Source organism: Mastomys coucha, unplaced genomic scaffold (genome assembly GCF_008632895.1).
Source record: "Mastomys coucha isolate ucsf_1 unplaced genomic scaffold, UCSF_Mcou_1 pScaffold7, whole genome shotgun sequence".
Classification (NCBI taxonomy): domain Eukaryota; kingdom Metazoa; phylum Chordata; class Mammalia; order Rodentia; family Muridae; genus Mastomys; species Mastomys coucha.
The window spans coordinates 17,979,110-17,987,873 of record NW_022196913.1 but is presented as its reverse complement, the minus strand read 5'-3'; positions in this window follow the sequence as shown (position 1 = coordinate 17,987,873).

The following is an 8,764-nucleotide window of genomic DNA, read 5'->3' as shown; positions in this document are numbered from 1 at the left end:
ATTCTCAGCACCCAGATGAATGCTCATAGCCATTTGTAACTCCAGTTCCAGGGAGTTAGACATCCTTTTCTGGCCTCCATGGGCACTGGACATGCAAGAGGTGTACAGCTTACATTCAAGCAAAACATTCATATACATATAAAAATAAAATAAGTCTTTGGGGAAACAAGTGTTCTGCCAGAGAAGTCTACTCAGGCAAAAGTTTAACCCAAGAGAAAGTCTTTCTTTAGTAGCCAGCTAAGCCACCATGCTGGGTGTTTGGGATGCCAGTGCTCGGGTTCCCAGAGAGGCGCCAAACCTTCCTCAGGGTGAACTTTTAAGCATAAAAACCATGTTCTGGAATAACAAACTTCAGCTAGCAAGAACAGTTAACCAGAAGCAGGACTACAAATGCCAAAAAACAAGATTAGTATATTTAGAGATTTTCCCAGAACTATGGACTTTGATGGATTAGTTTTTGTTTTGACAGATAGTAGTGTCTACAAGCTGAGTTTTATGGCTTGAATGGAACTTCCATCATGGAGTCAGTTGTAATAAAGTCTGAGGGCCTTCTAAGGTTTGAGGACCCTGTCACAAAAGAAAAAAAAAAAAGAGGGCATAATTAGTAAGAAAAAAGAGTAAATGAATCAAGAAGAGTTTGGTATGTGGTGGCGGAGCAGGGGGGAGCTTAGAAGTTCAATATGGTAGTCCTGTAGGAGACAAAAGGACAACAAAGGAGCCACCTGTGAATTGGGGCAGGATGTGGTAGTTTTTCAGAAACATATTTGCATGTGGTGGCCGGAAGCAGTGTGCTATCAACATTAATTGATCTCACTGGCATTCTGGGCACACAGCCTTTCCTAATGCTGCCCTGAGAGCATCCTGCAGCAGCCAGCCTTTCCACCAGATGCTGGGCTTGGGAACATCATGTCTCTTGCACTTGCAAATGCTCCCAGCCCCTTGTTGTTATGAGTGTAAATTAATTGGGGCTGATGTCAACTCGTGACCCTACTTTCTCCTGGGACTCACACTCCAGCAAAGAGGATCATGACTCCCTAAAACCGAGTGACACAGAGTTATGAAGGTTCAGCACCTTCTTCCTCATGTCAAGGATTTTCTGTGGAAGAGGAGCTTGATGCTAACCTACAGCTGGTTACAGGCAGGCTTGGTTCTGTGATTTCAGTGGCTTGCCCTTCTGAAAGGTGATATTGAAACTGATCCCTGATGAGTTGCTTAAGGGTGGGAGCAGCCTGATCAGGGTAAAGGTAGGGCCTTTGGGAGGTGAGTAGAAGCTGGTCCTCAGGGTGAACCCCATGGCTGAACACTGGGAGAAGAAGAGAAAGATGAGGGCAGAGAAAAAGACGAGGAGAAAGAGAAAGAATGGGATGAGAAAAGGAAAAAAGGAAGCACAAGAGCATGTGTGTGTGTGTGTTCTGTCTCTGTCTCTGTGTGCACGTGTCTCTTTCTGTCTCTGTCTCTGTCTATCTGTCTATCTGTCTGTCTGTCTGTCTGTGTCTGTGTCTGTGTCTGTCTGTCTCTCTCTCTCTCTCTCTCTCTCTCTCTCTCTCTCTCTCTCTCTCTCTCTCTCTCTCTCTGGATGTGATGCCCTGGGCCACCTAAAGATTTTGCCAGAAAGAAAGCCAGCATCAGATATGATCTTCTATGCTAACAAACACTATGAGTGAAGCCCAAACAACTTCTTTTTTTATTGGATATTTTCTTTATTTACATTTCAAATGTTATCCCCTTTCCTGTCCCCCCCCAGACGCCCTATCCTATCCCCCTCCCCTGCTTCTATGAGGGTATTCCCTCACCCACCCACCCACTCCCACCTTCCCACCCTAGCATTCCCTTACACTGGGGCATCGTGCCTTCACAGGACAAAAGGACCTCTCCTCCCACTGATGTCCAACAAGGCCGTCCTCTGCTACATATGCAGCTGGAGCCATGGGTCCCTCCATGTGTACTCCTTGGTTGGTGGTTTAATCCTTGGGGGCTTTAGGGTGTCGATTGATATTGTTGCTCTTCCTATGAGATTGCAAAACCCTTTAGCTCCTTCAGTCCTTTCTCTAACTCCTCCATTGGGGACCCCTTGCTCAGTCCAATGGTTGATTGAAAGCTTTCACCTCTGTATTTGTCAGGAGACAGCTATATCAGGCTCCTGTCAGACAGTACTTGTTGGTATCCACAATAGTGTCTGGGTTTGTTGACTATATATGGGATGGATCTTCAGGTGAGGCAGTCTCTGGATTGTCCTTCCTACAGTCTCTGCTCCACACTTTGTCTAAGTATTTCCTCCCATGACTTTTCTTCATAATTTACCCAGTCAGTAGTACTAAGCCACTAACAACAGAAAATGGCTTAAGACATAAACTAACTAGTCTAGCTATAGGAGCAGTCAGTACCTGTTGTCCTTTTGCTAGAAAGACAGACCATTGGTTTAAGTCACACTGAATGCATGTATAAAGAAAGAAGGTTTCTACCATCACAGACAAGCTTGAACATGAGCCTGAACTGTTGGAAGGACAGACTCACTTTAAACAGTATGCATCATTAAAGTTCTGGCCTCACTATTGTCTGATGGCAGTTTCAATAAATATGACTGGGGCAGCTTTTTTTTTTTTTTTAACTTCATGACTTTAATAACCAGAACACAATGTCTTTGAATTTCTTGGCATCTGTGGAGGTGAATCATGCATCTTATAGCTGCAGAAACCAAGAAGGGAATGACTTACACAGGGCCAGACAGCAAGTCAAAGAATACCATAAATCCAGCACCATGGGGTCATCAGAACAATATATTTGACCTCTTCCCTGTCCCTGGTCTGTCATCAAGTCAAATGTAAACACTACTAGTAGAGAGCAATGATGACCCACTGAGGGGATGTGCAATACAAACCAAGAGTCCATGCATGACCCCTGAGGTCAGACACCCCTGGATTCATCTCTTTTCTGCACAGGTAGGAGAAGTCCTGGGGGCAGAAGCTTGAGAAAGCAGTCACATCTCATCTATAGTCAAGAAGCAGCGCATCAGGAATGCTCAGCTCACTTTCTTTTAGGCAGTTTGGGATCCTGGTCCATAGGATGGTGCTACATTTAGTGTGGATGCTCCCACATCATTTAACCCAATCCAGGCACTCCTCACAGGCACACCCAGAGGCTTGTCTCCTAGGTGACTCTAGAACCTGTCAAGCTGACAATCAGTGTTAGTCATCATGATGGTGAATGTCTTCCTCCTCACCTACTCCTGTCTCAAGAGCCTTTGGAGGTCAGCCATGTGTTTTTGTATTGTTTTGTTTTTCTGGAAATGTACAGTGGTTCTCTGGGCAAAACAACATCACGGGAAAAGTTGAGAAGCGCATCGTGATGTTGCTTCTCGCTGTTCATGAACGTTTTGTCTTTACATTGGAAGAAATGCATTCGACCAGACTTCCATGGCATAGCTGGTTCCTCAAGGCTGGATGTTTCTATCACCAGGTGTGATGGCCCATGTGAGACCTTCAGGACAGATCGGGCCTAATGACAACCCTTATGAAGGCACTAAGGACGGTTTACAAGACTCAGGGATCGTGATCTTCTCATTAGGTGTTGACTCGATTTTCACAAGACCCCTCCTTGAGATTACAGTGGGACACGTCTGTGGTGTAGCTACCTGTATGACTTTCCAGTTGTGCTGCTGCCTTTGAGTCATCTCTGCTCCTGTTAAGTAAACCCAATAAACCCATTGGTTTCCCAAGTCAGACTTTGACCGTGTCTTTTTGTTGGTCTTTAGGCTTTCTCTCCCTATAGAGATATTCCTTTATGTCTCCCCTAGGAAAAGTCACCTGTTAACATTAGGGATAGAGAGAGCCCGGCAGTGGTGGCACACGCCTTTAATCCCAGCACTTGGGAGGCAGAGGCAGGCAGATTTCTGAGTTCGAGGCCAGTCTGATATACAGAGTGAGTTCCAGGACAGCCAGGGCTATACAGAGAAACCCTGTCTCAGGAAAAAAAAAAAAAAACCATTAGGAATAGAGAGATGTTTGCTTGCATCTTCTAACTTCTTGGACACAGTGGGTGCTAAGAACAAAGCCTACCATCTCTTGAAAATGCACTTCTGCTAGGTGGAAAACTAGATAGTTTTATCTTATCCTCAGGACAAAAAAAAAAAAATTTAAGTAACTCCCAAATGTCGGATAATGGATTGGTATCAGGAAGAGACATAAAATAAATAGAGCTGAGACCCTGCTTCCCAGAACTGTGCTGAGTGAAGATGATGCAGTCTTGACAAGTAATGAGGTTTGCCGTGATGCTCCAATGAGAGGTGAGAGCACAGGAGGAGACTCAAACATCATCTGCAGCCCTCAGAGAAGTTGCCTGACAGGAACATATTGATGCCTAAGCATTATGACCTGATACGTACTACCCCTAAAGTTATTTCTGATTATCATAGAGTTTACAAAACAAACAACAACAAAAAAACAAACAAATCAGAATAATGTCCTCAAAGATGTCCACATCTAACATAAAAAGACAAAGGACTTTGCTGATTTAATTAAGAGGTCTAGAAGAAGGGAAGAGGGGAACAAGAAAGGGCAATGGAAGGAGGAAAAATGTGTGTTCTCCTCAGATGTGGACTCTAGGTGTGGAGGTATGTGGCATGAAAGATAGAAAGGTGACTGTGTTGGGCGAGAAAGCAGCCATTATTGGGAAGGAAGGTCAAGGAGGTTAATGAGGGAGGCAGTGAATCAGGTATATATGTTCACACACACACACACACACACAAATAAGAAAAAAATAAAAGATCAAGTTAATACTAGGAGATGAGGTTTGGTGATAAGAGAGAGGGCCATGCACAAAGGAACACAGGTGGCTTTCACTTCTAGAACTCAGAAAAGGTGAGAAAACGGTCCTGCTGACAGCTGGTGTGGCCTGAAGATAACCTGTGAACTTCTGCAGCTGCAAGAGAATAAATTTGTGTTGTAAACTGCCAGCTTTGCAATAGGAAATGACATTGAACTTGAGCAAGAACTTGTGGGATGCCTCACATATGCTGCAATGAAGCCCGAGTTGAAATCAAGTGCGGCCAAGTCTAGAACCCAAAGGGCCTCTCAACTCAACTCCTCCCAAGAGCTCAACTCATTCTCTCATGGTGTTTGTTCACTATAAAGTATGTCTCCCTGTCTTCTGTATCTGTTGTCTAAGGCACAAATCTATTCAAGTGGCATTCAATGCTACAATGCAGGGAACTAGGACATAGGACAAACACCTACAGATCAATGAACTGTTTGTTTGTTTGTTTGTTTGTTTTGAAGAGCATAAAAGAGCTAAGCTCAGAGACTTAGCAGTTCCAGCTGGGCTATGGTGTCCAACACCTTTAATTCTAGCATTCAGGAGGCAGAGATGGGTGCATATCTGTGAGTTCAGGAAGAGCCTGGTCTATAGAGTGAGTTCCAAAACTGTCAGAGTCACACAGAAAGACCTTGTCTGAAAGACAGACAGACAGACAGACAGATGACGAATAGGTGGATAAATGGATGGATAGATAGATGAATGGATAGAGAGAAATGTAGGTTCCAGTCTTAGCTTAGCTTTACCACAAACCAGTTCTAAAAATGGAGTAAAAGCACATTCTGGGTTTCAGTTTTTCTACCTTTGGGGAAAAAAAAAGCCAGCTTGGGCTAAATGGGGTTTGTGGTTCTTTTTAGTCTTAGGTTTCTGCAGTCAAAGATAGTCAGACTGCAGCCCAGCCCACCCTCCTCCCATGCAGCCTTACATCTAAGTCCCAGGTGGGTTTGCTGTCCAAACCACTTGGTGACAGTTCACCTATTATTAAACAGAGAGAGAGAGAGGGAGAGAGAGAGAGAGAGAGAGAGAATCCTCTGAGACTCTCTCTCATTAGTGGAGATGCGCTGAAATGCCCCAAGACTCAGGCTTCCTGTCCAGTGACCTGAGAAATTGTTTCCAACCACTCAAGCTAGAGAAGATCGCCTTAATTTTCAAATATGACACTGTGCGTGAAGGCTTATTTGACTCAAAGGAAAAAAGTATTCTGGGGATATAGCTCAGTTGGTAAAGTGCTTGTCTAACATTCGTGAGACCCTGAATCCTATCCCCAGCACCGCGTAAAACTGGGCACAGTGGTGCTCATCTGAAATCCTGGACTTGGGAGGCAGAGGGAGAAAGATCAGACACTCAAGGCATCTTCAGCTCAAAGCCAGCTTGGGCTACCTGAGACCCAGTCTTTTAGAGAAAAGAAAGAGTGTTTCTGGGAATGGTGGCTGGTTAAATGTCCTAGTTGAAATTACTACTGATGGCGATAAAACACCACTATCAAAGGAACTTGGGGAGGAAAGGGTTTACTTACTCACACTTTCACACCACTACTCATCATTGAAGGAAGTCTGGACAGGAACCCAAACAGGGCAGGAACCTGGAGGTAGAAACTGATATTGAGGTCATGGAGGTGTACCGCTATTGGCTTGCTCCTCCGTGGCTTGCTTAGCCAGCTTTCTTATAAACGGCAGGGCCACTAGCCCTGGGGTGGCCTCACCTACAATGGGTTGGGCCTTCTCCCATCAACCACTAATTAAGAAAATGCCTTTCAGGCTTGCCTACAGCCTGGTCTTAAGGAGGCATTTTCTCAACTGACACTCACTACTCTGATGAGCCTCACTTGTGACAAATTAACATAGAACTAGCCAGCACAATAGCTATATCCATGTCATTAGGTGCTGGAGACTGAAAGGGGAGCTTAGAATAAGAGCTTGGAATAAGATCTGGATCATTGGCAGATAGATGATCTGGGGTTCCTAGGATGCTAGAGAGCCAAGCTATAGCAGATGCTGCATTCGTATGAAAGGACAATTTGTGGTCCTATGTGGTTCTGCGGCTTTTGTTGTGCTAGAAGGATGACCTGTGGGTTTTCGTGCAACCTTATTGATGGTGCTTGTACGTTACAGTTTTGCATCTTTGAAGCATGGAAACCATGGCACAGATTTTCCTTTCTGTTTAGTATGCTAGTCTTTGGTACCAGCTGCTTCCTTCACATTTTTCTTCCTGTATTAGAGATGCCCAATTATATGCAGAAAAGTATACTAGTAGCTCAATCAGTAAACAATTAAACACTACACAGCTCTAAACTACTTGCTTTCTTTATCTTGAAATACAGCATGGGATTCTATTCTCCTTTGCATTTTTAGTCCACAATGCTTAACTGGGCCCACTTCCTCTCCTTAGCTGCTGGGCTTAGTTCCCACCTCTAACATTTGCCACACTCCATTCATGGCTCTTTCTTCTGCAAGTCACCTCCCTTGACAATTGCATTCAATCTAGGGCTCTCATCACACCCTTGTGTGGACCACTCTGCAGCCTACTGTGAGTGGTAAGCCCTTTTGTAAGTCAACATCCCTATATGAAGGACACCAGGTCCCAGATCCCAGATCCCAGGCTAAATCTCATTTCCACTACCAACAACAGATATGCAAACATGGACACATGATTCAGGCCTCAGTTTTCCTATCTTTAAAAAGGGAAGAATAACAGAGTCTACTTTACAATAAGCATTCAGGAAGTTAGCCTTATAAAGTGCTTGGCTATGATAACCATACAATCAATATTATGTCCAATTTTATATTTATAATTGAGCTTCAAAACTTGAATGATCTGTTAGCCAATCCTATAGTCATCTCACCTCTCTAAATAAACTAAACAATCCCTCTAACCATCTCTACTTCTGTTAATGGTGTCAACTGCACTCCTGTTTTTTAGACCCAAAAGTTTGAATCATTTTGGAGCTTTTTGTTTGTTTGTTTGCTTGTTTTGAGACAGATCCTCACTATGTTTCTCAGGCTGGCTTCCAACTTCACCATCCACCTGCCCAGACACTGGATGGATTGTAAGCATACAATTCTGGGATTGTAAGTATATACTACCATACTTGGCCCTTAGAGCTCTGTTTGTTCTGTTCCTGCTATAAGGATAGGCTTTCCCACCCTTGCATAACTTCTCCAAAATAACAACAATGAGATTTCATTATATTTATGAATAAATGCTTAGGCCATAAGCTTGGGCCTGTTCCCAAACTAGTTCCCCAACTAGCTGATATCTTATTATCCCATTTGTTCTATTCTAAGTCCTGCTGCCTAGCTGGTTATCTGGTCCTCAGTTTCATCCAATCATCTTCTGGTCCATGGGAATCTTCCTGTGCCTTACTCAGTCCCAGAATTCCTCTCTCTTTCTGCCAGATGTCCTACCTTCTAATCCTGCCTCAGCTCATTGGCCAATCAGCATTTTAATGACAGGTGAATGCTTTTACACAGTGCACAAGAGATTATCTCTACATCCTACACCGAGTCAACTACCAAGTCCCACTTCTCCATTCACATCTGATTCCTGTCCCTAGTGTGTTAATTTCTATGGAATATTCCTTTGGTTCTCTACCTAGTCTTTCAACTCTCAGGTTTTTCTTACCACCATTCCACATGAACAACACCGGAATATTCATCCTTGCACAGACTTGTCACGGCTTGCTTCATAGTCCTAAACACGTCTCCTTACTCATGTTGCCCATGGAAAAGGAAGGTTCTCTGTGTAATATTAGGGCTTTTACACAGTATCACAGAGGCTCAGCTCATGTGCAGGGGGCTGGGACACTGGAGGCTGCCTTGTGCACCGCACAAGTAGGCGGCAGCTTCTGGTGGGAGAAACTATGAGTCACTTGGCCACATTCAGTAGGCAGCCAAAGGTTTAAAAAGGAGGCACAGACAACTATATCTGAAATAGCAAAAACTATGAAAATCATACA